The following is a 23,451-nucleotide window of genomic DNA, read 5'->3' on the forward strand; positions in this document are numbered from 1 at the left end:
AAAAGACTAGCTGACCACAAGGTATAGGAAAAGAGACTTTAGAAACCACACGTGAAAAAGAATAGAGACTTTATAAAAATAGTTTATAAAAGTCACTAAGAAAATAAAACTACAACCCACAACAAGCAACAAAAACAAACACAAAGGAGGTAAAATATCTGAATTCTAGACTTACCACATTATAATATTCAAAATGTTCATATTTCAACAAAGAGTTATGAGGCATGCAAATAAACAATAAAGTATGGCCCATTCACAGACAAATTAACCTAAATGTCCCAGAGGAAGAACAGACATTGGATTTACTAAACAAATATTAGTAAATCTATTGTCTTAAATATGTACAAAGAGCTAAAGGAAACCAAGAGGATGATGTCTTAACAAATAGAGAATATCAATAAAGAAATAGAAATTACAAACAAAAAAGAACCAAATGTTAATTCTGAAGCTGAAAAGTACAATCATTGAAATAAAAAGACTCAATAGACACATTCAATAGCAGATATGATCAGGCAGAAGAAAAAAGTAGTGAACTTAAAAATAGGAAAATTAAAATTATCCAATTTGAGGAGCAGAATGAAAGGAATAAAGGAAAATGAACAGAGTCTAAGAGATCTGTGGGGTACCATTAAGTGTACCAAGAAACATAATGATAGTCTTATAAGGAAAGGAGAAAGAGAGAAGAGAAAAAAGAATATTATAATAAATAATGACCAAAAATGTCCCAAATTTAACAAAAGTCATGAATCTACAATTCTAAGAAACATTGAACTCCAAGAAGGATAGAAGAACAGATGTCCACACCAAGACATGTTGAATCTTGATAGCAGTAAGAGAGAAGCAATTCATCACATTTAGTGGGGTCCTCAATAAATTTAACAGTCAATCTAGCTTTAGAAACCATGGAGGCCCACAGAAAATGGGATGGGATATTTAGAGCATTGAAAGCAAAAAAAAAAAAAAAAAAAAAAAAAAAAAAAGCCTGTCAACCATGTATTCTATATCCAGTAAAACTGTCCTTCAAAAATGGAGTCATTAAGACATTACAGATAACAAAAACTGAGAAAATTTGTTGCTAGTAGCCTTGCCCTACAAGAATTGCTAAAGGGAGTTATTCAGACTGAAATAAAATGGCACTGGACAGTAACTTGAAGCCATACAAGAAGTATAGAACTCTGGTAAAGTTAACTACATAGGAAAATATAAAAGTATTATTGCATTGTATAGTATTATTGCATTATTGATTTATAACTCCTCTTTTTTATCTTTATTGAAGTATAATTGCTTTACAGTATTCAGTTAGTTTCTGCTGTACAACAAAGTGAATCAGCTATATGTATACATATATCACCATATCCCCTCCCTCTTGAGCATACCTCCCACCCTCCCACTCCTACCCCTTTAGGTCTTCACAAAGCATCAAACTGATCTCCCTGTGCTCTATATCAGCTTCCCACTAACTATCTATTTTACATTTGGTAGTGTGGATATGTCAAGGCTACTCCCTCACTATGTCCCAGCTTCTGCTCCCCCCATCTCCCCCTGGTGTCCTCAAGTCTGTGCTCTACATCTGCATCTTTATTCCTGCACTGCCACTAGGTTCATCAGTACTGTTTTTCTAGGTTCCCTATATATGCATTAACATACAGTATTTGATTTTCTCGTTCTGATTTACTTCACACTGTATGACAGAATCTAGGTCCATCGACCTCACTACAAATAACTCAATTTTATTCCTTTTTCTGGCTGAGTAATATTCCATTGTATATATGTCACACATCTTCTTTATCCATTCATCTGTTGATGGACATTTAGGTTGCTTCCATTTCCTGGCTCTTGTAAATAATGCTGCAATGAATATTGTGGTACATGTATCTTTTTTGAAATATGGTTTTCTCTGGGTATATACCCAGTAGTGGGACTGCTGGGTAAAATGGGAGCTCTACTTTTAGATTTTTAAGGAACCTTCCTACTGTTTTCCATATACATAGGAAATCCTAATGATGCCACCAGAAAACTACTAGAGCTCAGCAATGAATTTGGAAAAGTTGCAGGATACAAAATTAATGCACAGAAATCTCTTGCATTCTTATACACTAACAATGAAAAATCAGAAAGGGAACTTAAAGAAACAATCCCATTTACCATTGCAACAAAAAGAATAAAATACCTAGGCATAAACCTACCTAAGGATACAAAAGACTTGTATTCAGAAAACCATAGAACAATGATGAAAGAAATCAAAGATGACATGAGCAGATGGAGAAATATACCATGTTCTTGGATTGGAAGACTCAATATTGTGAAAATGACTATACTACCCAAAGTAATCTACAAACCCAATGCAATCAAATTACCAATGGGATTTTACACAGAACTAGAACAAGAAATTTTTTGATTTGTATGGCAACAGAAAAGACCCCCAATAGCCAAAGCAATCTTGAAAAGCAAAAACAGAGCTGTAGGAATTAGGTTTCCTGACTTCACACTATACTACAAGGCTACAATGGTGAAGACAGTATGGTACTGGCACAAAAACAGAAATACAGAACAATGGAGCACAATAGAGAACCAAGAGATAAATCCACACACATATGGGCACCTTATCTTTGACTAAGGAGGCAAGAATATGCAATGGAAAAAAAGATAGCCTCTTCAATAAGTGGTGCTGGGAAAATGGGACAGCTACATGTAAAAGAATGAAATTAGAACACTCCCTAACACCATACACAAAAATAAACTGAAAGTGGATTAAAGACCTAAATGTAAGACCAGACACCATAAAATTCTTGGAGGAAAACATAGGCAGGACACTCTATGATATAAATCAAAGCAAGATCCTTTTTGACCCACCTCCTAGAATAATGGAAATAAAACCAAGAAAAAACAAATGGGACTTAATGAAACGTAAAAGCTTTTGCACAGTGAAAGAAACCATAAACAACATGAGAAGACAACCTTCAAAATAGGAGAAATGTTTGCCAATGAAGCAACTGACAAAGGATTAATCTCCAAAGCATAGAAGCAGCTCATGCATCATACTACCAAAAAAGCAAATAACCCAATCCACAAATGGGCAGAAGACCTAAATAGACATTTCTCCAAAGAAGACATGCAGATGACTAATAAACACATGAAAAGTTGCTCAACATCACTAATCATCAGAGAAATGCAAGTCAAAGCCACAATGAGGTATCACCTCACTCCTTTCAGAATGGCCATCATCAAAAAAAAGCTAGAAACAATAAATGTTGGAGAGGGTGTGGAGAAAAGGGTGTGGAGAATAGTGAAGTCTCACTATTGGTGGGAATGTAAGTTGTTACAACCAGTATAGAAAACAGTTTGAAGGTTCCTTTAAAAAGTAAAAATGGAAATACCATATGACCAAGCAATCCCACTGCTGGGCTTATACCCTGAGAAAATCATAATCCAAAAAGAAATATGTACCATAATGTTCCTTGAAGCACTATTAACAATAGCCAGGACATGGAGGCAACTTAAATGCCCATCGACAGATGAATGGATAAAGAAGATGTGGCATATATATACAAAGGAATATTACTCAGCCATAAAAAGGAATGAAATTGAGTTATTTGTAGTGAGGTAGATGGACCTAGAGTCTGTCATACAGAGTGAAGTAAGCCAGAAAGAGAAAGACAAATACTGTAGGCTAAATCACATATATGGAATTTATAAAAAAAAAATGGTACTGATGAACACATTGACAGGGCAAGAATAAAGATGCAGATGTAGAGAACAGACTTGAGGACACAGGGTGATGGGGGGGACAAAGAGGAAGCTGGGATGAAGTGAGAGAGTAGCATTGACATATATACACTACCAAATGTAAAATAGATAGCTCATGGGAAGTTTCTGCATATCATAAGGAGATAAACTCTATGATGGGTGATGACTTAGAGGGTCAGGATAGGGAGGGTGGGAGGCAGTCACTGGAGGGTGGGGATATGGGGATATATGTATAAATACAGCTGATTCACTTTGGTGTACCTCAAATATATTCACAGAAGTGTAAAGCAATTATATTCCAATAAGGAACTTTAAAAATTGCATCAAAAAGAATAAAATACCTGGAAATAAACTTAACCAAGGAAGTGAAAGACGTATATTCTGAAAAATACAAAACACTGATGAAGGAATTTGAAAATTATACAAGAAATTGAAAAATATATTGTGTTTTCTGATGGGAAGAATTAATTTTAAAATGTTCATACTATGCAAAGCAACCCACAGATTGAATGCATTCCCTATCAAAATACCCATGACATTTTTTACAGAAGTTCAGTAAATAATCCTAAAATTGGAGGAAAAAGATGGCGGCAAAGTAGAGGGATGTGGAATGCATCCCTCGCCACAGAAGCATTGGGAATGCACCGAAGGACACAATTCCCACAGAGAACCAGCTGGACACCAGCAGACGGCCTCGGACACCAGAAAGGACTGCAAGGAGCCTGACATAACCGGTAGGGAGGCATCTACAACAGCTCAAAGAGAGTGAAGTGGCGGAGCTGTGGCAGACGGGAGGGAGTGAGAAACATACAGAGGGTCCGCACCACAGCTCAGCGTTCCGGGACCGAGATGTCGATCCACAGCTGAACAGAGGGTCCGGGAGAGGGAGCGTGGGAACTGCAGAACTGGTTCAGGGTGAGAAACATTGTTGCCAATCAGGTGATGGACCGAGAGGACAGGAGGGAAGAGGTCCGTGGTGAGGAGTGCCTGCCCCTGAGAGCTACCTGGCCAAGATGGCGGCTGGATGTTGCAGGCTCACGGGCGGTGGGGAGGAGCCATGGGCATAGCCTCTCTCACTCTTTCAGTGCCTCTGCAGCAGGCAGTGGAGAGACACACTGCGGGCCACCTAAGGCCCTCAGGGATAACAAGCACCCTCAGGCACTCAGGCAGAGCTGCATTGAAACCCCTTGGAACGCCGGCAGCAGGGAGACTGCTGAGAGAAAACAACAACAACAAAAAAAAAAAACCCCAAGAGAGGCTCAACTCTAAGACTTTCTGTTTACACCTGAGCCACCTGTTTCCCTCTGCAACAGGCACCTCCAGCCCGACTGAAACAACAGTGCGCCACTGCTCACTCACTCCCAGGGGAAGGAGGCACTATTGTACCCTCTCCCTCACCACATTCCAACACTTACAGACGAACAATAAAGGAACCTCTCCTGGTCACAGAATAATGCAAAAAAACCCAAGGCGAGGAGAAGGACATTTACAGCTGAGACGCTAAGGAAACAGAAATATTAGTATCGATCCTATCGAACTGGTCCATTCTGGGATCAGTTCTGAATTTTTTTTTTTCTCTTTCTCTCTTTTTTTTTTTTATTAATTACGACCTTAGTCCTAAGGGATCTACAAGTTTTATAACATAATTTTTAATGATATTTTTTATTCTATTTTCATTTTTTTGCCTTTTTATATACTTCTACATCTAGCTAAGTTTTTGGTAGTACGGATAATATATCTCATACTTTCCTTTTATCCCTATCTTTTATACATTTCTATTCCTTTCTTTTTATTTGCATATTTCCAACCACACTATGCTCTTCTGTTACTCTTTCTTCCAGCCATTTTAAGTTTATTTTATCTTAACATACTTATAAGCAACACTATCGATCTGCTCAGACTCCTTGCTCTATTCTCTGGATGACGCACTGCCTTGGTATTTAATATTAGGTTTTTGTCTTTATCTTAGTTCTTAGTATACTTGTCTAATTACATTCTCAGAATCTCCATTCTGTCTGGTGGTACTCTAGCTCTTTTCTATATTTGATTCTAGCTTACAAAATCTCCCTGGATTAGTGTTTGTATGTGTAAGGTGTTATTTGTTTGTTTACTTTTGCTTTTGTCCCTGAATTGTTCTGTTTCAGTTGTCAATTACTCTTGGGTTTCTCTTTCAATATCAGGTAGCCTACTGGGGTTCTGTCAGGTCTTTCCAGAGCCTTATGTCCTAAAGGATTCAGTAATTGTGTGTCTTATACATGTATGAGTTTCCTAGACTTAGTATTTGCTTAATCCAATACTTGGACATTAGTCTGAGGCTTGGACAGTCTTCTATAAACACCTCTATCGCCAGGACAAGCAACCCCAAAAGTTTGGACAACCATGAGAAAACAAAGAAACACCATGCAGGCAAAGGAGCAGGAAAAAACCCACAAGACCAAATAAATGAGGAGGAAATAGGAAAAATGCCTGAAAAAGAATTCAGAGTGATGATAGTAAAAATGATACAAAATGTCGATAACAAAATAGAGAAAGTACAAGAAACAGTTCATAAGAACTCAGAAAAACAAACAGCAATGGATAACAAAATAACTGAAATTAAAAATACTCTAGATGCTACAACCAGCAGCATGACTGAGGCAGAGGAACAAATAAGTGAATTGGAAGATAGAATGGGGGAAATAAATGCCACAGAGCAGGAAAAAAAAAGAATAAAAAGAATAGAAGACAGCCTCAGAGACTTCAGTGATAACATTAAGCATACCAACATTCGAATTATAGGCATCCCAGAAGAAGAAGAAAACAAGAAAGGGTCTGAGAAAATATTTGAAGAGGTTATAGTGGAAAACTTCCCCAACATGGGAAAGGAAATAATTAACCAAGTCCAAGAAGCACAGAGAGTCCCATACAGAATAAACCGAAGGAGAAATACACCAAGGCACATATTAATCAAACTAACGACAATTCAACACAAAGAAAAAATATTAAAAGCAGCAAGAGAAAAGCAACAAATAACATAGAAGGGAAAACCCAAAAGGATAACAGCTGACCTCTCTACAGAAACTCTGCAGGCCAGAAGGGAATGGCAGGATATACTGAAAATCCTGAAAGAGAGAAACCAACAGCCAAGAATACTCTACCCAGCAAGAATCTCATTCAGATTTGAGGGAGAAATCCAAAGCTTTACAGAGAAGCAACAGTTAAGAAAATTCAGCACCACCAAACCAGCCTTACAACAAGTGCTAAAGGAACTTCCCTAAGTAGGAAAGACAAGAAAAGGAAAACACCTACAAATACAAACCCAAAACAATTAAGAAAATGGTAATTGGAACATACATGTCAATAATCACTTTAAATGTAAATGGATTAAATGCTCCAACCAAAAGACACAGACTGGCTGAATGGATACAAAAACAAGACCCTTCTATATGCTGCCAAGAAGAAACCCACTTCAGACCAAGGGATACATATAGACTGAAAGTAAAGGAATGGAGAAAGATATTCCATGCAAATGGAAGTCAAAAGAAAGCTGGAGTAGCAATACTCATATCAGACAAATTAGACTTTAAAGTAAAGACTATTAAAAGAGACAAGGAAGGACACTACATAATGATCAAGGGATCCATTCAAGAAGAACATATCACAATAGTAAATATCTATGCCCCCAACATAGGAGCACCTCAATACATAAGGCAAATGCTACCAGCCATAAAAGGGGACATTGACAGTAACACAATAATAGTGAGAGACTTCAACACCCAACTTTACATCAATGGACAGATCATCCAATCAGAAAATCAATAAAGACAAACAAGCTTTAAATGACACATTAGACCATCTCGACTTAATGGATATATATAGGACATTCCATCCAAAAACGACAGACTACACTTTCTTCTCAAGTGCACATGGAACATTTTCCAGGATAGATCACATCTTGGGTCACAAATCAAACCTCAGCAAATTCAAGAAAATTGAAATCATATCAAGCATCTTCTCAGATCACAATGCCATGAGACTAGATATCAATTGCAGGAAAAATACTGCAAAAAATACAAACACATGGAGGCTAAACAATTCACTCTTAAACAAGCAAGGAATCACTACAGAAATCAAAGAGGAAATCAAAAAATATCTAGAAAAAAAAGACAATGAAAACACAACAACCCAAAATCTATGGGATACAGCAAAAGCAGTTCTAAGAGGAAAGTTTATAGCAATACAGTCCTACCTTAAGAAACAAGAAAATGATCGAATAAACAACCTAACCTTACACCTAAAACAACTAGAGAAAGAAGAACAAAGAAACCCCAAAGTGAGCAGAAGTAAAGAATTCATAAAGATCAGAGTAGAAATAAATGAAAAAGAAAGGAAGGAAGCAATAGCAAAAATTAATAAAACTAAAAGCTGGTTGTTTGAGAAGATAAACAAAATTGATAAACCATTAGCCAGACTCATCAAGAAAAAAAGGGAGAAGATGCAAATCAACAGAATTAGAAATGAAAAAGGAGAAGTAACAACGGATACCTCAGAAATACAAATGATCATGAGAGACTACTACAAGCAACTATATGCCAATCAATTGGATAACCTGGAAGAAATGGATACATTCTTAGAAAAATACAATCTTCCAAGACTGAAACAGGAAGAAATAGAAACCATGAACAGACCAATCACAAGTACGGAAACTGAGGCAGTGATTAAAAATCTCCCAACACACAAAAGCCCAGGAGCAGATGGATTCACGGGCGAATTCTATCAAACATTTCGAGAAGAGTTAACACCTATCCTTCTCAAACTCTTCCAAAATATCGCAGAAGGAGGAACACTCCCAAACTCATTCTACAAGGCCACCATCACCCTGATACCAAAACCAGGCAAAGATGTCACAAGAAAAGAAAACTACAGACCAATATCACTGATGAATATAGATGCAAAAATCCTCAACAAAATACTCTCTAACAGACTCCAACAGCACATAAAAAAATCATACACCATTATCAATTGGGCTGTATCCCTGGGATGCAAGGATTCGTCAATATACACAAATCAATCAACGTGATACATCATATCAACAACTTGAAGGATAAAAACCATATGATCATCTCAATAGATGCAGAAAAAGCTTTTGACAAAGTTCAACATCCGTTTATGATAAAAGCTCTCCAGAAAATGGGCATAGAATGAAATTATCTCAACACAATCAAAGCCATATATGAGAAACCAAAAGCCAACATCGTTCTCAATGGGGAAAAACTGAAAGAATTTCCTCTAAGAACAGGAACAAGACAAGCGTGTCCACTCTCACCATTATTATGCAACATAGTTTTGGAAGTTTTAGCCACAGCAATCAGAGAAGAAAAGAAATGAAAGGAATCCAAATTGGAAAAGAAGAAGTAAAATTGTCACTCTTTGCAGATGACATGATATTATATATAGAAAACCCTAAAGACTCTATCAGAAAACTGCTAGCACTAATTGATGAGTTTAGTCAAGTAGCAGGATCCAAAATCAATGTACAGAAATCTCTTGCATTCCTATACACTAACAACAGAAGAGCAGAAAGAGAAATGAAGGAAACTCTCCCATTTACCATTGCAACAAAAAGAATGAAATACCTAGGAATAAACCTGCCTAAGGAGGCAGAAGACCTGTATGCAGAAAACTTTAAGACATTGATGAAAGAAATCAAAGACGACACAAACATTTGGAGGGACATACCATGTTCCTGGATTGGAAGAATCAACATCGTAAAAATGACTGTAATACCCAAAGCCATTTACAGATTCAATGCAATCATGATCAAATTACCAATGGCATTTTTCACAGAACTAGAGCAAGAAATCTTACGATTTGTATGGAAAGGCAAAAGACCCCGAATAGCCAAAGCAATCTTGAGAAGGAAAAATGGAGTTGGTGGAATCAGGCTTCCTGACTTCAAACTATACTACAAGGCCATAGTGATCAAGACAGTATGGTACTGGCACAAAAATAGAAAGGAAGACCAATGGAATAGAATAGAGAACTCAGAAGTAAGCCCAAACACATATGGGCACCTTATCTTTGACAAAGGAGGCACGAGTATACAATGGAAAAAAGACAGCCTCTTCAATAAGTGGTGCTGGGAAAATGGGACAGCAGCCTTTGAAAGAATGAAATTAGAACACTTCCTAACACCATACACAAAAATAAACTCCAATGGATTAAAGAGCTAAATGGAAGGCCAGACACTATAAAACTCCTAGAGGAAAACATAGGAAGAACACTCTATGACATCCATCAAAGCAAGATCCTTTTTGATCTACCTCCTAGAATCAGGGAAATAAAATCAAGAATAAAAAAATGGGATCTCATGAAACTTAAAAGCTTTTTCACAGCCAAAGAAACCATAAACAAGACAAGAAGACAACCCTCCGAATGGGAAAACATAGTTGCCTATGAAACATGGACAAAGGATTAACCTCCAAAATATACAAGCAGCTCATGCAGCTTAATACCAAAAAAGCAAACAACCCAGTCCACAAATGGGCGGAAGACCTAAATAGACATTTCTCCAAAGAAGACATACAGATGGCCAACAAACACATGAAAAGATGCTCAACAGCACTAATCATCAGAGAAATGCAAGACAAAGCCACAATGAGGTATCACCTCACACCGATCAGAATGGCCATCATCACAAAATCTGGAAACAACAAATGTTGGAGAGGGTGTGGAGAAAAGGGAACTCTCCTGCACTGTTGGTGGGACTGTAAATTGGTACAGCCACTATGGAAAACAATTTGGAGGTTCCTTAAAAAACTACAAATGGAACTACCATATGATCCAGTAATCCCACTCCTGGGCATATACCCAAAGAAAACCATAATCCCAAAAGAAACGTGTACCATAATGTTTATTGCAGCATTATTTACAATAGACAGGACATGGAAGCAACCGAAATGCCCATCAACAAATGAATGGATACAGAAGATGTGGCATATATACACAATGGAATATTACTCAGCTCTAAAAAGGGATGAGATGGAGCTATATGTAATGAGGTGGGTAGAACTACAATCTGTCATAGAGAGTGAAGTAAATCAGAAAGAGAAGGACAAATATTGTATGCTAACTCACATATATGGAATCTAAAAATGGTACTGATGAACTCAGTGACAAGAATAAGGATGCAGATACAGAGAATGGACTGGAGAACTCGAGGTATGGGAGGGGGCGGGGGGTGAAGGGGAAACTGAGACGAAGCGAGAGAGTAGCACAGACATATATATACTACCAACTGTAAAATAGTCAGTGGGAAGTTGTTGTACAACAAAGGGAGTCCAACTGGAGAATGGAAGATGCCTTAGAGGACTGGGGCAGGGAGGGTTGGGGGGACTTGAGGGGCGGGGAGTCAAGGAAGGGAGGGAATACGGGGATATGTGTATAAAAACAGGTGATTGAACCTGGTGTACCCCCCCAAAAAAATAAAAAATAAATAAGTAAATAAAAATGGTACTGATGATCTCAATGACAAGAACAAGGACGCAGATACAGAGAATGAACTGGAGAACTTGAGGTATGGGAGGGGGCGGGGGGTGAAAGGGAAACTGAGACGAAGTGAGAGAGTAGCACAGACATATATATACTACCAACTGTAAAATAGATAGTCAGTGGGAAGTTGTTGTATAACAAAGGGAATCCAACTCGAGTTTGGAAGATGCCTTAGAGGACTGGGGCGGGTAGGGTGGGGGGGACTCGAGAGTGGGGGAGTCAAGGAAGGGCGGAAATATGGGGATATGTGTATAAGAACAGATGATTGAACTTGGTGTACCCCCAAAAAAATAATAATAAAAAAAAGAACTACAAAAGGAACTATCATATGATCCAGTAATCCCCCTCCTGGGCATATACCCAAAGAAAACCATAATCCCAAAAGAAACGTGTACCATAATGTTTATTGCAGCACTATTTACAATAGCCAGGACATGGAAGCAATCTAAATGCCCATCAAGAAACGAATGGATAAAGAAGATGTGGCGTATATATACAATGGAATATTACTCAGCTATAAAAAGGGATGAGATGGAGCTATATGTCATGAGGTGGATAGACCTAGAGTCTGTCATACAGAGTGAAGTATGTCAGAAAGAGAAAGACAAATACTGTTTGCTAACTCACGTATACGGAATCTAAAAATGGTACTGATGAACTCAGTAACAAGAACAACGACGCAGGTGCAGAGAATGGACTGGAGAACTTGAGGTTTGGGTGAGGCGGGGGGTGAAGGGGAAGCTGAGACAAAGCGAGAGAGTAGCACAGACATATATATACTACCAACTGTAAAATAGTTAGTCAGTGGGAAGTTGTTGTATAACAAAGGGAGTCCAACTGGAGGATGGAAGATGCCTTAGAGGACTGGGATGGGGCGGGTTGGTGGCACTCGAGGGAGGGTGTGGGGGGAGTCAAGGGAGGGAGGGAATACAGGGATATGTGTATAAAAACAGATAATTGAACTTGGTGTACCCCCCAAAAATAATTTATAAATAAATTAAATTAAAAAATAATAATAATCGTAAAATTTATATGGGACCACAGAAGATTCTGAATTGCCAAAGCAATCTTGAAGAGAAAAACAAAGCTGGAGGTATCACTCTATCTGACTTCAGAGTATACTACAAAGCTACAGTAATGAAAACAGCATCATACCAGAACAAAAATATACACGTCAATTAAATAGGATCGAAAGTGTAGAAATAAACCCACACATCTATGGTCAATTAATCTATGACAAAGGAGGCAAGAATGTGCAATTGAAAAAAGAGAGTATCTTTAACAAGTAGTGCTGGAAAAACTGGACAGCTACATATAAAAGAGTGAGATCAGAAAATTTCGTCACATCATATACAAAAATAAGCACAAAATGGATTAAAGACTTAAGTGTAAGACTGAAACAATAAAAAATATAGAAGAGAACATAGGCATTATACCCTTTGACATAAATTGTAGCAATATTTGCAGGGATTTGTCCTCTAAGTTGAAATAAATAAAAGCAAAAATAAACAAGTGGGACCTAATTAAACTTAAAAACTTTGCACAGCAAAGGAAATAATTGACAAAATGTAAAGACAACCTACTGAATGGGAGAAAATATTTGCAAATGAATGACTGATGAGAAGTTAATATCCAAAATATATAAACAGCTCACACAGTTCAATATCAGAAAACAAATAACTGGATTAAAAATTGGCAGAAAACATGAACTGACATTTTTCCAAAGAAGACATACAGATGGCTAACAGGCACATGAAAAGGTGCTCAATATTACTAATCATCAAGGATACACAAACCAAAATCACAATGAGATATCACCTCACATCTGTCAAAATATCTATCATTAGAAAGTATACAAATAACAAGTGTTAGTAAGGATACAGAGAAAATGGAACTCTAGGTCTTATTTTTGATGATTTTTTGACTGAGTTATACTTTTCTCTGAACCATCACAACCCCCTATTGTGCCCTCTCTTTCTGCTCCATTCCAAATTCCCGGGATCCTTGAGTTCTCCTTCACATCCTCCAATACTGTTCTGAGGAAAAGCCTTACTTTTAGGCTTTAACCCATGAATATGTGTGGGGTAACTCCTGGGCTTCTCATTCTGAGCCTTATTCCTCATTGTGAAAGCAAAGGACTTGACTCTAGAGAAAGGTGTTCAGGCCTATGCCACCCTAAGACATTGCTGATGGCTCCTGAAAGTATACCAGTTGGTAGACGATCTACTTTAATTTTTTTCTAAGGATTATTTTTGTGAGAAGGATAAGAACATAGCAGAATTCCAAAAGCATTCTTAGGATGCAGAACATTCACAAGGTATGGCCATAAATCATAGGCTACCAAAATTTTTTTTTATCATCCATGATCCAATCCCTAATTATTTATTTATTTATTTATTTATTTATTTATTTATTTATTTATTTATTTATTTATGGTACACCAAAGTCAATCAGCAGTATTTATACACATATCCCCATATACCCTCCCTGCTGCAACTCCCTCCACCCTCCCAGTCCCAGCCCTCTAAGGCATCACCTATCATCGAGTTGATCTCTCTTTAGTTATACAGCAACTTCCCACAGGCTATCTATCTTACAGTTGATAGTATATATATGTCTATGCTACTCTATCACTTCTTCCCACCTTTCAGTTCGCCCCCTGCACCCCCAACCCCGTGTCCTCCAGTCCATCCTCTCCATCTGCATCCTTATTCTTGTCTTGTCACTGGGTTCATCAGTATCACTTTTTTTTTTTTGGTTCCATATATATGAGTTAGCATACAATATTGGTTTTACTCTTTCTGGCTTACTTCACTCTGTATGACAGACTCTAGGTCTATCCACCTCATTACATATGGCTCCAACTCATTCCTTTTTATAGCTGGGTAATATTCTATTGTTTATATATGTCACATTTCTTTATCCATTCATTTGTTGATGCGCATTTAGGTTTCTTCCAAGTCCTGGCGATTGTAAATAGTGCTGCAATAAACATTAAGACACATGTTTCTTTTTGGATTATGGTTTTCTCTGGGTATATGCCCAGGAGGGGGATTACTGGATCATATGGTAGTTCTATTTGTAGTTTTTTAAGGAACCTCCAAACTGTTTTCCATAGTGGCTGTACCAACTTACATTCCCACCAACAGTGCAGGAGAGTTCCCTTTTCTCCACACCCTCTCCAATATTTGTTGTTTCTAGATTCTGTGATGATGGCCATTCTGACTGGTGTGAGAAGATACCTCATTCTGGCTTTGACTGGCATTTCTCTAATGATTAGTGATGTTGAGCATCTTTTCATGTGTTTGTTGGCCATCTGTATGTCTTCTTTGGAGAAATGTCTATTTAGGTCTTCTGCCCATTTGTGGATTGGGTTATTTGCTTTTTTGGTATTAAGCTGCATGTGCTGCTTGTATATTTTAGAGTTTAATCTTTCTCCATTGCTTCGTTGGCAAGTATTTTCTCCCATTTTGAGCATTGCCTTCTTTTCTTGTTTATGGTTTCTTTCACTGTGCAAGAGCATTTAAGTTTCATTAAGTCTCATTTGTTGATTCTTGATTTTATTGCCATTATTCTAGGAGGTGGGCCAAAAAGGATCTTGCTTTGATGTATGTCATAGAGTGTTCTGCCTATGTTTTCCTCTAGGAGTTTTATAGTGTCTGGCCTTCCATTTAGCTCTTTAATCCATTGGAGTTTATTTTTGTGTATGGTGTTAGGGATTGTTCTAATTTTATTGTTTTACACATTGCTGCCCAATTTTCCCAGCACCACTTATTGAAGAGGCTGTCTTTTTTCCATTGTATAATCTTGCCTCCTTTGTCAAAGGTAAGGTGCCCATATGTGTTTGGGCTTACTTCTGAGTTCTCTATTCTATTCCATTGATCTTCCTTTCTGTTTTGGTGCCAGTACCATACTGTCTTGATCACTATGGACTTGTAGTATAGTTTGAAATCTGGAAGCCTAATCCACCAACTCTCTCTTTCCTCAAGTTTGCTTTGGGTACTCAGGGTCTTTTGCGTTTCCATACAAATCATAAAATTTCTTGTTCTAGTTCTGTGAAAAATTCCATTGGTAATTTGATAGGGATTGCGTTGAATCTGTAAATTGCTTTGGGTAGTACAGTCATTTTCACTATGTTGATTCTTCCAATCCAGGAACATGGTATGTCCCTCCATCTGTTAATATCATCTTTGATTCCTCTCATCAGTGTCTTATAGTTTTCTGCCTACAGGTCTTTTGCCTCCTTAGGCAGGTTTATTCCTAGGTATTTCATTCTTTTTGTTGCAATGGTAAATGGGAGAGTTTGCTTCATTTCTCTTTTTGCTCTTCCACTGTTAGTGTATAGGAATGCAAAAGGTTTCTGCTCATTAAGTTTGTATCCTGCTACTTTACTGAATTCATCAATTAGTGCCAGCAGTTTGCTGGTAGAGTCTTTAGGGTTTTCTATGTGTAATACCACGTCATCTGCAAAGCGTGATAATTTTACTTCTTTTCCAATTTGGATTCCTTTTATTTTATTTTCTTCTCTCATTGCTGTGGCTAACACTTCCAAAACTATGTTGAATAATAACAGTGAGGATGGACTTCCTTTTCTTCTTCCTGCTTTTAGATGGAATGTTTTCAATTTTTCACCATTGAGGACGATGTTTACTTTTGGTTTCTCATATATGGCTTTTTTTATGTTGAGGTAATTTCCTTCTATGCCCATTTTCTGGAGAGTTTTTATCATAAATGGATGTTGAATTTTGTCAAAAGCTTTTTCTGCATCTATTGGGATGATCATATGGTTTTTATCCTTCAATTTGTTGATATGATGTACCACATTGATTGATTTGTGTATATTGAAGAATCCTTGCATTCCATGGATAAACCCCAATTGAGCATGGTGTATGGTTTTTTTAATGTGCTGTTGGATTCTGTTACCTAGTATTTTTTTGAGAATTTTTGTATGTTTATTCTTTAGAGATATTGGTCTATAATTTTCTTCTTTTGTGACATCTTTACCTGGTTTTTTTATCAGGGTGATGGTGGCCTCGTAGAATTAGTTTGAGAGTGTTCCACCTCTTGCCATATTTTGGAAGAGTTTGAGAAGGTTAGGTGTTAGCGCTTCTAGAAATGTTTGATAGAATTCGCCTGTGAATCCATCTGACCCTGGGCTTTTGTTTGTTGGGAGATTTTTAATCACTCTCAATTTCTGTACTTGTGATTGGTCTGTTCATGGTTTCTATTTCTTCCTGGTTCAGTTTGGAAGATTGTATTTTCCTAAGAATGTATCCATTTCTTCCAGGTTACCCAATTTATTGGCATATAGTTGCTTGTAGTAGTCTCTCATTATCTTTTGTATTTCTGTGGTGTCAATTGTTACTTCTCCTTTTTCATTTCTGATTCTGTTGATGTGCGACTTCTCCCTTTTTTTCCTGATGAATCTGGCTAATGGTTTATCTTTTTTTTTATTCTCTCAAAGAACCAGCTTTTTGTTTCATTAATATTTGCTTTTGTTTCCTTCCTTTCTTTTTCATTTATTTCTGATCTGACCTTAATGATTTCTTTCCTTCTGCTCACTTTGGGGTTTCTTTGTTTTTCTTTCTCTAATTGTTGTAGGTGTCAGATTAGGTTGTTTATTTGATATTTTTCTTGTTTCTTAAGGTAGGACTGTATTGCTATAAACTTCCCTCTTAGAACTGCTTTTTCTGTGTCCCATAGGTTTTGAGTTGTTTTGTTTTCACTGTCATTTGTTTCTAGATATTTTTTATTTCCTCTTTGATTTCTTTAATGATTTCTTGGTTGTTTAATAATGTATTGTTTAACCTCTATGTGTTTATATTTTTTACATTTTTTTCCTGTAATTGATATCTAGTCTCATGGCATTGTGGTCAGAGAAGATGCTTGATATGTTTTCAATATTCTTGAATTTGCCGAGGCTTCATTTGTGACCCAAGATGTGATACATCCTGGAAAATATTCCTTGTGCGCTTGAGAAGAAAGTGTATTCTGTAGATTTTGGATGTTATATCCTATAAATATCCATTAAGTCGAGATGGTCTAATGTGTCATTTAAAGCTTGTGTGTCCTTATTTAATTTCTGTTTGGATGATCTGTCCATTGATGTAAGTGGCATGTGTCAAAGTCTCCTACTATTATTTTGTTACTTTCAATTTCCTCTTTTATGGCTGTAAGCATTTACCTTATGTATTGAGGTGCTGCTATTTTGGGTGCATAGATATTCACAGTTGTTATATGTTCTTCTTGGATGGATCCCTTGACCATTATGTTGTGACATTACTTGTCTCTTTTAATAGTCTTTAGTTTAAAGTCTAATTTTTCTGATATGCGTATTGCTACTCCAGCTTTCTGTTGACTTCCATTTGCATGGAATATCTTTTTCCATCCCTTTACTTTCAGTCTATATGTATCCCTAGTTCTGAAGTGGGTTTCTTGTAGGCAGCAAATAGTAGGGTCTTGTTTTTATATCCATTCAGCCAGTCTGTGTCTTTTGGTTGGAGCATTTAATCCATTTACATTTAAGGTGATTATTGACATGTATGTTCCTATTACCATTTTCTTAATTGTTTTGGTTTTTTTTTGTAGGTGTTTTCCTTCTCTTGTCTTTCCTACTTAGAAAAGTTCCTTTAGCAATTGTTGTAAGGCTGATTTGGTGGTGCTGAATTCTCTTAACTTGTGCTTGTCTGGAAAGCTTTTGATTTCTTCATCGAATCTGAATTAGATTCTTGCTGGGTTGAGTATTCTTGGCTGTAGATTTTTCTCTTTCAGGACTTTCATTATATCCTGCCTTTCCCTTCTGGCCTGCAGAATTTCTACAGAAAGTTCAGCTGTTATCCTTATGGGTTTTCCCTTATATGTTATTGTTGTTTTTCTCTTGCTGCTTTTAATATTTTTTCTTTGTTTTTAATTGTCATTACTTTGATTAATATGTGCCTTCGTGTATTTCTCCTTGGACTTATTTTGTATGGGACTCTCTGCACTTCTTGGACTTGGTTAATTATTTCCTTTCCCACGTTGGGGAAGTTTTCCACTCTAATCTCTTCACATATTTTCTCAGACCCTTTCTTTTTTTTTTTTCCTCTTCTGGGATGCCTATGATTCGAATGTTGGTGTGCTTAATGTTGTCACCAAGGTCTCTGAGACTGTCTTCCATTCTTTTTTCTCTCTCTTGCTCTGTGGCAGTTATTTCCCTCATTCTGTCGTCCAACTCACTTATTCTTTCTTCTGCCTCAGTTATTCTGCTTTTTATACAATCTAGAATATTTTTAATTTCGTTTATTTTGTTGTCCATTACTGTTTGTTTGTTCTTTCGTTCTTCTGAGTCCTTATTAACTTTCTTGTATTTTTTGTATTTTGTTATCAAGATTTTGGATCATCTTTACCATCATTATTCTGTATTCTTTTTCAGGCATTTTTCCTGTTTCCTTTTCATTTATTTGATCTTGTTGCTTTCTTTATCTGCTCCTTTTCCTGCATGCTCTTTCTTTGTTTTCTCATAATCGTCCAAACTTCAGAGGTTGCTTGTCCTGGCAATAAAGTGTTTTAAAGAAGACTGTCCAAGCCCCAGACTAATGGCAGAGTGTTGAATCAAACAAATACTAAGTCAAGGAAACACATACATGTATAAAAAATGCAAATACTGAATCCAATAGATCATAAGGCACTAGAAAGACCTGACACAAGAACCCCAGTATGCTATCAGACATTCAAAGAAAAAACCAACAGAAATTCACAACCAAAACAGAACAAAACAAAAAGAAAAACAAACAAAGAAATAACACCACACACACACACACACACACACACACACACACACACACACACACACACACAAATCCAGGGAGATATTGCAAGCTAGGATCAAATATAATAAAGAGCTAGATTACACTGGACAGATTGGAGATTCTCAGAATGAAATTAGACAATTATACTTAGAACTAAGATAAAGACGAAAACCTAATAAGAAATACCAAAGCAGTGTGTCATCTGGAGAATAAAGCAAGGAAACAGAGCAGACTGATAATATTTCTTATAAGTATATTAAGATAAAATAAACTAAAAAAGGATAGAAGGCAGGGCAACAGAAGAGCATTGTGTGACTGGAAATATGAGAAGAAAAAGAAAGAAATAGAAATGTATAGAAGATAGAGATGAAAAGAAGATAGGAGAGATACAGTCTGCACTACAAAAAACTTAGCTAGAAATAGAAATATATAAAAAGGCTAAAAATAAAAATTGAATAAAAATAGAATAAAAAATATGTTATAAAACATGTAGACCCTTAGGACTAAGATTGTAATTAATAAAAAAAAGAAAAAGAAAAACTAGAACTGACCCCAGAATGGACCAGATCCATAGAATTAATATTAATATTTCTGTTTCCTTGGGGGTCTCTGCTGTAAGTGTCCTTCTACCTGCCTTTAGCTTTTTGTATTATTCTGCGACCAGCAGAGCTTCCTTTGTTGTTCATCTGTAAGTGATGGTGTATGGGGAGGGAGAGAGTACAATAGTGGCTCCTTCCCGTGGGAGTGAGTGAGCAGTGGTGCCCTGCCTGGGTCACAGCAGCTTGGGTCGCTCGGGCTGATAGCGGGACTCCAACCGTGGCTCCTGCCCCCTGCTATGACTTCACTGGTTGCCCTGCCTGGGTCATGGTGGTTCAGTCAGCCATGATGGTGCCTGTTGCAGAGGGTCACTGGCAGCTCAGGTGTAAACAGAATGTCTCCAGAGCCGGGCCACTCTGTGGGCTTTTGGCTCTCGGCTGCAGGAACTCTAGGCCAGCCCCGCCTGGGGGCCTTGGTTATCCCTGAGTGTGTTAACTCGGCCCACAGGGGTCCTTCCTCTGTCCATCGCAGGTGCCAAGAGAGAGGCTATGCCCATGGCTCCTCCTCTCTGCTTGTGAGTCAGCAGCATCCAGCCGCCTCTATGGCCATGCCACTTTCTGCAGTAGGCACTCTCCACGGTGGATTTCTTCCCTCCTGTCCTCTCAGTCTGTCTCCCCACTGCCAACAATGTTTCTCACCCTGGACCAATTCTCCAGTTCTCATGCTCCAGCTCCCAGACCCCCTGTTCAGCTGTGAATTGATATCTCAATCTGAGCATACTGAGCTGTGGTGCAGACCTTCTGTGTGTTTCTCCCTCTTTCCCATCTGCCATAACTCAGCTGCTTCATCCTCTTTGAGCAGTCCTAAATGCTTCCCTTCTGACCCAGGGAAATTCCCCTTTGGAGAAGGGGTTTCCCTGTCAGATAAGGGACATTTCCCTGAATTTGACAATCTCCCCTCTGTTTCAGATACCCCCACCCTAGGGTGTGGGACCCATTCCTTTCCTTTCTTCTCCTGCTCTTTCTCCTTTTTTTCCCCTCTGTCCTACCCAGTTATGTCAGGATCTTTGCAGTCCTTTCTGGTGTCCGAGGTCATTTGCTCTACAAAAATTGAGCTCAATTTTTTCCCAACTCTCCTGCTATCTCAGAGAAATTCATAATCCAGGGAGTTAGTAAAGATCCTTCTCATCTCCCTCACTGTGCTGACCCCCACCCACCACCAGGTGGGGAGATAGATAACAGATGTCTATTGATTCCCAGCTAATGGGGGAGCACCTGGAAATAAGGCCACAAAAGTGGTGAAATTTCCTCCCTGCAAGTATAAATAGGAGCTAAGATAAAATGGATCTGGCTGACTGTGGGCATAAGCCAGGGGACCAGATGGTGGGAAATGGTACTTGTTTCCTAGTAGGCACCTCAAGAATTAACTTGGAAAAGCTAATGACTGAGGACAGATACACTAAAGAGGGTTGACTGCAAAAGGCTGCTTGCTGAGATATACCCAGTCCAGAGTCAGTTAGGAGTCAATAATACAGAAGTCAGTCCCTTGAAGCATATTATGCCAGAGTTTAGGAGAGGGAGTAACCCTCATTGAAGCCAAGTTCTGGTAGCAATCGTACAGGATAGAGGGCAGACTGAGAGAAGCTGAGAAATCCATAGTACCCTGATGGAAAAACAAAGACTAAAAGGGAAGCCAAGATTTAAAGCCAGGTTCATCAAGCAGGGAAGACGGAGGCATAAACACTTTGGTCTGACCCCTACACTCTATCAGACTCCTCTGCTTCTTAAAGTGACAAATTTCTGAAGTCAATCCTGGTAACAGCCTGAAAAAAGGGAGAAGGCAGGGAATAAGGCAGTGCCAAAGATATTAGCTCTGGGAGAAAAACAAAAATGACCAGTAATGGCTTAAGAAACCATGCAAACTCACAGAGCAGCAATAGAGAATAAGTTGGAAAGTTAGCAATTAGATAATATGCTACGTGACAACAGACATACTGCTCTGCAACCCCCAGGTCCCTCAAAGTCTCTTAGAAATACAATGGAAAAAGACTAAAAATAATGAAAATGGCATTTCATTTCCCTTACTGCCAGTGATTTCTCCAAGTGCCAAAGCTAGGAATACAAATGTGAGAGGGGCAAAAGGCTATCTATCTAAACTTCCTCTTTTCACTTTTAAAATCTTGAAATGAGGGTCAGGTGCTTTTGGGGGACAGCTGCCTACTTGTTATCTCTTCTAAGTAGCTATTGCAGTGTGGGGGCTGTCTGTGTGTGAGTCTATCCACAGAAGTCAGGAATATCCCCGAAGTGGGGTAAATGGAGGAAGAGGTAGTTTTGAGCTTGGTATACTGCCTCTCTAGCCTTGTCTTGCTGCCGTATCAAACTATTTGTGATTTCCCAAATGCAGTATGCTCTTTCACTCTTCCATACATTTGCATATTGTGCCCTACTCCTGCACTATTCTATGAAACTTTACATGCTTCCCTGATCTGTTCCCACTCACCAACTCTTAGGATTCATATTTTATTATTTATTTACAAGTCTGTTCCCCACCCCAAATTATAGGCTATGGTCAACTTTGAGAATCTGATAGAAACTATAGATTTTCTACAGAAAAATGCATATATGCTCACATACCCAGTATTTTCCAGGTCTATGGCCTCTGAATTTCATCCATTAAGTCCTGCTGATAATCTATTTTATACTGTGGCCTCATGAGGTTGGGGACCATGTCTTACTCATCTTTGTATACCCAATGTCTAGCACAGAGACTGATAAGATGATCAATGAAAGAATAAATGAATTAGTGAATGTTGGGTACTGTGGCAAAAGACAAAAGATGTGTAACTTATGGTTGCTGTCATCAAGAGGCTTGCAGTTTGATTGGAAGACTATTTGTACATGTGATATTTCAATTAACAATTAAAAGACAATGTGTGATGAAGTGATACAAATGTATGCTGGGAACTCATAAAAATCTTGCCATTGCCTGACTTCCCCTCGCTGTCTCTGGAATTCTGATATTAATCCAGGTAGACTCTAATTTGTCCACTGCTCCTTACTCTCACTGTACCTAGTCCTCTAAGTTGAGTTTAGGTTTGAAACTAACTTGGTTCTGATAAACTGCTTCAGACTCTCTTTTTGGATGCCCTATTTGAAGACACTATTCTAGTCTGAATGGAGCACACTCTATCAGGACAAATATTCTGTAGTTTTTCCCTCCTACAGCATACTCCAAAACAGAAGCCCCTTCATTGTTCCCCCTCACCACTACACCTACTCCCTGCTATACCCTCATAAGTCCAGGTCTTATCCTTCTACATTCTTACCCATATCATGGCCTCCCTTTTAGGGAAGGAGGTCATGCATACTTTTATGATTAAGCTCATAGGCTTTGAAATATTACCTCACTTTCAGTCATGGCTCTGCTGCTTGCTAGCTCTAATCTTACACAAGTTACTAATCTTCCTAAGTTTCAATTTCTCAGGAAAATGGGGGTAATAACAGGAACTCCTTCAGAAGATTTTTAAGTGAATTACATAAGATAATGTGAGTAAAGATAAATTTAAAGAATAGAGTTCCATCAGCATACTAATGAAAATAAAACTCTTTGCAACTTTAGGATGTTGAAAAATTTGGAGTTTTATTTCTGATGGTTATGTCTGAGAGACTTGATATGGAAGCTCAGAAACTAGGCACTCACTTGACAGAGGATACGAGGAAGTACTTGCCAAATCTGGATTTCTTGTAGCAAAAAGGATTTGAAAAGTGTTGCCAATGAGAAGGAGGACCGTGTGTGAAGACAGGGCAATGTCTTAGTCTGTTAAGACTACTATAAGAAAATGGCATTAACT

Source organism: Hippopotamus amphibius, chromosome X (genome assembly GCF_030028045.1).
Source record: "Hippopotamus amphibius kiboko isolate mHipAmp2 chromosome X, mHipAmp2.hap2, whole genome shotgun sequence".
NCBI classification, from domain to species: Eukaryota; Metazoa; Chordata; class Mammalia; order Artiodactyla; family Hippopotamidae; genus Hippopotamus; species Hippopotamus amphibius.